The 6,756-nt window shown below is 45.4% G+C and overlaps 1 protein-coding gene across 2 annotated transcripts in view; it reads right to left on the bottom strand.

The window, feature by feature from the left end:
• ANXA7 (annexin A7) overlaps positions 1-5,868 on the bottom strand; it is a 44,183-nt gene extending 38,315 nt beyond the window's left edge. Inside the window, exon 1 of one of the 2 annotated variants that reach the window (XM_023737682.1) lies at positions 5,806-5,868. The gene's annotated coding sequence lies outside the window, so the exon portion shown is untranslated. The remainder of the gene's footprint in view (positions 1-5,805) is intronic. The other variant, XM_004383232.3, reaches the window with a different exon arrangement.
• Between the last annotated feature and the right edge of the window lie 888 nt (positions 5,869-6,756).

Here is a 6,756-nt window from a genome sequence, read left to right as displayed (position 1 = left end):
GGCTGAGGGCTGTGCGGACCATGGTCTTGGGGAAAAACACTAACTAGACAATAAATAAGTGGTAACTTTGGTGAAGGGTAAGACAGTACACAATACTGGGGAAGCCAGCACAACTTGTCTAAGGCAAGGTCACGGAAGCTCCACAGACACATCCAAACTCCCTGAAGGACCAAATTACTGGGCTGAGGGCTGTGCGGACCATGGTCTTGGGGAACATCGAGCTCAACTGGCATAACATAGTTGATAAAGAAAATGTTCCACATTGGTGAGTAGCCTCTGGGGTCTCAAAAGCTTGTCAGTGGCCATCTAAGATACTCCAGTGGTCTCACTCTGTCTGGAGCAAGGGAGAATGAAGAAAACCAAAAACACAAGAGAAAGATTAGTCCAAAGGACTAATGGACTACAACTACCACAGCCTCCACCAGACTGAGTCCAGCACAACTAGATGGTGCCTGGCTACCACCACCGAATGCTCTGACAAGGATCACAATAGACGGTCCTGGACAGAGGTGGAGAAAAATGTAGAACAAAATTCTAACTCAAACACACACACAAATACAAAAGACCAGACTTACTAGTCTGACAGAGACTAGAGAAACCCCGAGAGTATGGCCCCCGGACACCCTTTTAGCTCTGTAATGAAGTCACTCCTGAGGTTCACTGTTCAGCCAGACAAGACAGGCCCATAAAACAAAATGAGACTAAATGGGCACACCAGGCCAGGGGCAAGGACTAGAATGCAGGAGGGGACAGGAAAGCTGGTAATGGGGAACCCAAGGTCGAGAAGTGGAGAGTGTTGACATGTCATGGGGTTGGCAACCAATATCACAAAACAATATGTGTATTAATGGTTTAATGAGAAACTAGTTTGCTGTGTAAACCTTTATCTAAAAATTAAAAAAAAAAAAAAAAGTGTGTCAACTTGGCTAGGCCGTAATTCCCAGTACTGTCTGATTGTCCATAATTTGGTCATCTGATCTCATTTTCCTATGTGTTGTAAACCCTATCCCTATGATGTTAATGAGACAGGATTAGAGGGAGTTAATATTAACGAGGCAGGACTCAACTACAAGATTAGGTTGTATCTTGAGTCAATGTCTTTTCAGATATAAAAGACAGAAGCGAGCAGAGAGATAAGGGGACCTCATAGCACCAAGCAAGAAGACCCAAGAGCAGCACATCCTTTGGACCTAGGGTCCCTGCACTGAGCAGCTCCTAGACCAGAGGGAAGACTGATGACAAGGACCTTCCCCCAGAGCCAACAGAGACAGAAGGCCTTCCCCTGAAGCTGGCACCCTGAATTCGGACTCCTAGTCTCCTAGACTGTGAGAGAATAATTTTGTTAAAGCCATCCACTTGTGGTATTTCTGTTAGAGCTGCACTAGATAACTAAGACAGGGGTGGTAGAGTGAAGTCAGTCTGGGACTAAAGAGGCATTCAAACATAGATTATTCTGTGATAATATACAGTGACCAACAGTTGACAGCATTCTAATTAGCAAAACTAACACTGGAAGTATCTTTTGGGAACCGAAGTTGGCAAGAGTTGGAAATTTTCCTCAAAAGAAGCTTATTTACATTTGGAAATGCAAATAATAACCTGGACACTTGGTGATATTAATCCCTGGGTGGTGCAAATGGTTAATGCACTCAGATGATAACTGAAAGGCTGGCAGTTTGAATCCACTCAGAAGTGCCTCAGAAGAAAGGCCTGGCAATCTACTTCCAAAAGACCACAGCCACTGAAAACCCCATGGAGCCCAGTTCTACTCTAAAACACGTGGTGTCATCATGAGTTGGAACTGACTCAACAGCAAGTGGCTTGTTGTTTTTTTGGTGATATTAAGAAATTATTTTTTTTAGGTGTGATAATGATACATGCCTGGTGACAAAAATGGTTAAGTACTTGGCTGTTAGCCGAAAGGTTGGCAGTCTGAACTCACTCAGTGGCTCCACACAAGAAAGACTTGTTGATCTGCTTCCATAAAGATTACAGCTAAGAAAACCCTATGGGCCAGTTCTACTCTGTCACATGGGGTCTCTATGAGTTGGAATCAACTGGATGGCACACAACAACAATCTTTATCTTTTAGAGATACATACTGAATATTTACAGATAAAATATGATGTCTGGGAATTGCTTCAAAATAATATGGAAGGGTTGTACATGAGCATAGATGGAACAAGATAAGCCATGAGCTGGTAACTGTTAATGCTAGGTGATGAGTCCATGGGGATTAATTACACTCTTCTACTTTCATACATTTAAATTTTTCCATAATGAAAAGTTAAAAAAGAAAAGACAATTCATGTAAAACAAATACAGCTACTGTGGGAAAAAAATAAACTATACACATGCCTTTCGCATTTGAAGAGAACACAACTAAACCCAAAACAAATACAGATAAAGAAAAAACAAACATTTAAAAGAACATCCTTTCTTAGCCTGATCAAATCTAAAATACTACTAGTGATTAATGTGCCATACCTGGAAATTTACCTATATAAAGTCAATAATCATTTATTTAGTATCTACGATAAAACACTGTACTAAGATTGGAGGGTAAAGGAATGATCAAAAGTTTAAACTAGGTTTTAAGAGGTGTCAGATAGATTGGCAGGGAGGCAGAACAATATCACGTGCCGGGCAAAAGGTGGGATGTAATTGTGAGATGGACAATCACCAAAACAGAATGAGAAATGGGGCAGGTTAAGATAGAAGCCAGTTAGAAGGCTTTCGATATTGGTGTGGAATTAAACAGTCATCAGTCTCCACCAGACTACCCTTAATATCCCATATCTGTCAATAATAGCACCACTCCTTGAATTACCCATTACTCCAGTATAGTAAGTAACCTAATACTTTTCTCTTCTTCCTTTGAAATACCTCCCCTATTCTTGTCATTTCTGTTCTCATGGCTATCTCCTGAGACCAGGTAGGTTTTCATCACTTGATGCTTATCTTACGAAAACTCCTTCTCCATTTATGTCCTTGCTTATAATCTCTCACCTTTCTAACATTCCTGGGAACAATCACTAGATGAACTTTCCTAAAATGGTGCTCTTTCAACATACTGTTCTTCAGCTCAAGAATCTTCAATGATTACTGCTGGAATATCAAATGCAAATTCACCAGCCTGACATTCAGGCCTTCTTAGTACTGGCCCCAATTTATCTATTCAATTTATCTCTTACCAAGCCCTAACCCTCAATATGAAATCTTCACCACTTGAACCATTCCCAGCGTGCCTTTGCTAAAGGTAGTGTTACCATTAATCCGATTTGGCCCTCACATCTGGGCTCACTCGCTCTTCCTACTCAGAAATGACTTATCCAGCTCAAATCTTTTTTTTTTTTTTAATTGTTGTACTTTAAATGAAAGTTTACAATTCAGGTTAGTCTTTCATACAAAAATTTATACATACATTGTTATGTGACCCTAATTGCTCTCCCTATACTGTGACAGCACACTCCTCCTTTCCAACCCTGATTTCTTGTGTCCATTTGACCAGCTCCTGAGCCTCTCTGCCTTCTCATCTCACCTCCAGACAGATGCTGCCCATTCCAGCTCAAATCTTACCTCTCTCTACTTTGAAGTACATACCAGATAAAACAGCTTCTCAAACTTTAATATGTACATGAATCACCTGGGGACGCTGTTAACATGCAGGCTCTCATTCAGTAGTTGTGGGATGGGGCCTGAGATCCCGCACTTCTAACAACGTTTCCAGGTGACGCTGATGCTGCTGGTCTGTAGATCACACTCTCGTACCAAAATATTCTGGCATTTCTGGCTTTATAATCTAATTTGCCTCCTGGGAGGCGAGCATAATGAGGAGACTTCCTTTTCAACGTACCTTGAGCCCTTTTAGAAATGTGTACCCTGTTTGTGAATCACCTATTCAAAAGGTAGATATAAAAATTGTTTGCAAAAACTTAAACAACTGCCAGCGTGACTCAACAAGTTACTCAACTTTGTCCAGTGAAGAAAAAGACTACACTGGTGAACCAGAGCTTTTATTTCCTTCTTAACATTCTGTGAGCAATTCTTTTAAAAAACTAGAAACTCATTCTTGGTTATCCAAACCACCTCCACCCAGTGAGTCAGCTACTAAAAGGAGTGGATCTCACTATAAAGTCTCATAAATGGCATAAAGCCCAGGAACACTAGAAGTCCATAACACATTTCTGATGAAACAAACACGAATCAGGAAGGGTAACTGAAGTAGGCCAAAGGCAGATACTACAATTTTCCAAAATCATCCTCTAGTTCCAGAAGGGGCATTTAAATCAACCAGCTAGGGCCCCTGAATAAATAACCTAGAGACATGGCTAGCACTCTGCATAGACAAGGGTAGGCAGCCATCACGGGGTGGGGAATGAGGGACAGTGTACCGTGGCCAAAATTACCTTTTCTACCTCCTATCCTACCTAGTGGAAACCCTGGTAGCAAAGTGGTTAAGAGCTATGTTGCTAACCAAAACGTCAGCAGTTCAAACTCACCAAGCGCCCCACGGAAACTATGGGGCAGTTCTAGAGGGTCACTATGTGTCAGAATCGACTCCACAACGAGTTTGGTTTTGGGTTTTTTTATCCTATCTAGCAGAAATCCAGGTGGCATAGTGGTTAAGAGCTATGGCTGCTAACCAAAACGTCGGCAATTCGAATCCACAAGGCGCTCCTTGTAAACCCTATGGGGTAGTTCTACCCTGTCCTATAGGGTCGCTATGAGTCAGAATTGACTCCACGGCAACGTGTTTGGCTTTTGGTATCCTATCTAGTGCCTGGAGCCATAGCGGCGAAGTCGTTAAGAGTTCAGGCTGCTAACCAAAGGGTACGCAGTTCGAATCCACCAGCCGCTCCTTGGAAACCCTACCGGGCCGTTCTACCCTGTCGGAATTCACTCCAAGACAGTGTGGACTTGGTTTTTTTTAATTTAGTGCTTGAAACGCTTTTCTTACCAGAGAGGTAATTCATTACTCATTAATTAAGGCACATTACTTTATCAGGTTAGCTCCCTATCAGCTAGCTGGCAGAAAGCAGAGAGTTTAAAGGCAGTCAGAAGATGTGGCGCCTTCTTTTCACTTCTATCATTTTGCGGTGGACATCAGCCACCTGAACCATCAGCCCCATCTCCTTCTGGTTTCCTGGTTTCCTTCACTGAGAAATGTTCGCACAGGATGGGCGGATAGCAGCACACTTGTGCTGCTGTTAGTAAATAGGAATCTGGAATGCAATTCTGACTCATTATAAACCTGATCCAGCGTACAATTTCAGGTTTACGCATGCTGTCTTAGAGTTCACTACGCACAATACAAATTTCCCAAGTTTCCCTAAATTTGCTGTGTCACCGGAAAGTCTATTCACCAAGGAGATTTAGCTTGCGGCGCTGCTCGTTGGTTTCCCTACCCAGCCTTCCTGGAGGTCAGTCCAGCAAGACCACCCCCTGGCGTCAGACCCTCCACCTGTGGTCACCAGCCTGAGGGCGGGGTGTCACTGCTCGCTCTGATCTCCCGACGGCCGAGTGGCAGAGAGGACAAACAGGACTTCCTCTTCGTCCCGCACGCCGGGCCGGCCGCCACCCCTCTACTACCCTACTATCCTGTCCCAAGTCGCCCCCGCCCGGAAGCCCAGGTCCCGTGACGCGCACACCGAATCGCCCGCAACTCGGCGCGCCCGCACGGCCCTCCGCCGCGCCCTGACCGTTAAACTCCCATCTCCGGGAAGGCAGGCGCCAGAGCGGGCCCCGGGCGGGGTGACCGAGGGGGGCGAGAGGGTGCGAAGGGTAGCGGACCCCGTTCCTCACCTGACTCCGTGGCAGCCACACCACAGAACAGCCGGATCACCAGCAAGATGGAGCCGGGGGCGGGCCGGCGGAGGGCGGGGCGAAGGGGAGCGCCGTCTCAGCCCGTTCGGACGCGGCGGTAGTGGGGAACGCCCCTAAAGCAGGCGGGGCGGCGCGGGCAGGGCCAACCTGGGCCCGGGCAGTGGAGACCCCGGCTGAGGCCGTTGACACGGATATGTTCCGCAGCTCCGCCTGCGGGAGAAGACGTTTCCTTCGGCTGGCCCGGCGGGTTTTATCGCATTTCTCGGTCCCAAGGACCCCACTCTAACACTTCTGGCCTCTCTCAAGATATATTTAGCAAGTTGCAGCGGCTCTGGGGGAATCCCAAAGCCCCCTCAGTGGTGGATAGCAGAGAGGAGCTGAGACTGAGAGGCCGCGTGCAGCCACTCCGCTTCTGAAATGCCCTGCCCTCATCGTAACTTCTAAGGATAGGGGCGGTGACTTTTATTAGTCCCCTGTGAAATGAATATTTATTGGAGATCCTAGACAGTCAGAACTCAAGAATGAACTAATCAAAACCACTCCAGAAGGGAGTTGTTAGATGATTCTAGGCTCCCCTCATGCACCATCCTGGGAACCCTAACGTCTGACACACACACACTGATATTAAACATCTGAGGCAATTTCAAGGGCTCAGACCAATATCTTAAACTCATTAAGAAAGTTTGCATTCCAGAGCAAAAATCAGCCAGCTACCTTTTACACTGGTTCTCAAAGTGTGGTCCCCAGATCAGCGGCATCTGCATTACCTGGGAACTTGTTAGAAATGCAGATTCTTTTATTCCACTTTAGATCTACTGAATCATAAACTCTGGGGGTGATTCCCCATAATCTGTTTTTTAACAAGCCCTGCCAGTCGTTCTGATGCACACTAAAGTTTGAGAACCATCAACCCATTATTACTCTAATGCT

Source organism: Trichechus manatus, unplaced genomic scaffold, assembly GCF_000243295.1.
Source record: "Trichechus manatus latirostris isolate Lorelei unplaced genomic scaffold, TriManLat1.0 scaffold00106, whole genome shotgun sequence".
Classification (NCBI taxonomy): Eukaryota; Metazoa; Chordata; class Mammalia; order Sirenia; family Trichechidae; genus Trichechus; species Trichechus manatus.
Note: the sequence above shows the minus strand (reverse complement) of the source record. Positions and strands in the feature narration are given on the sequence as shown.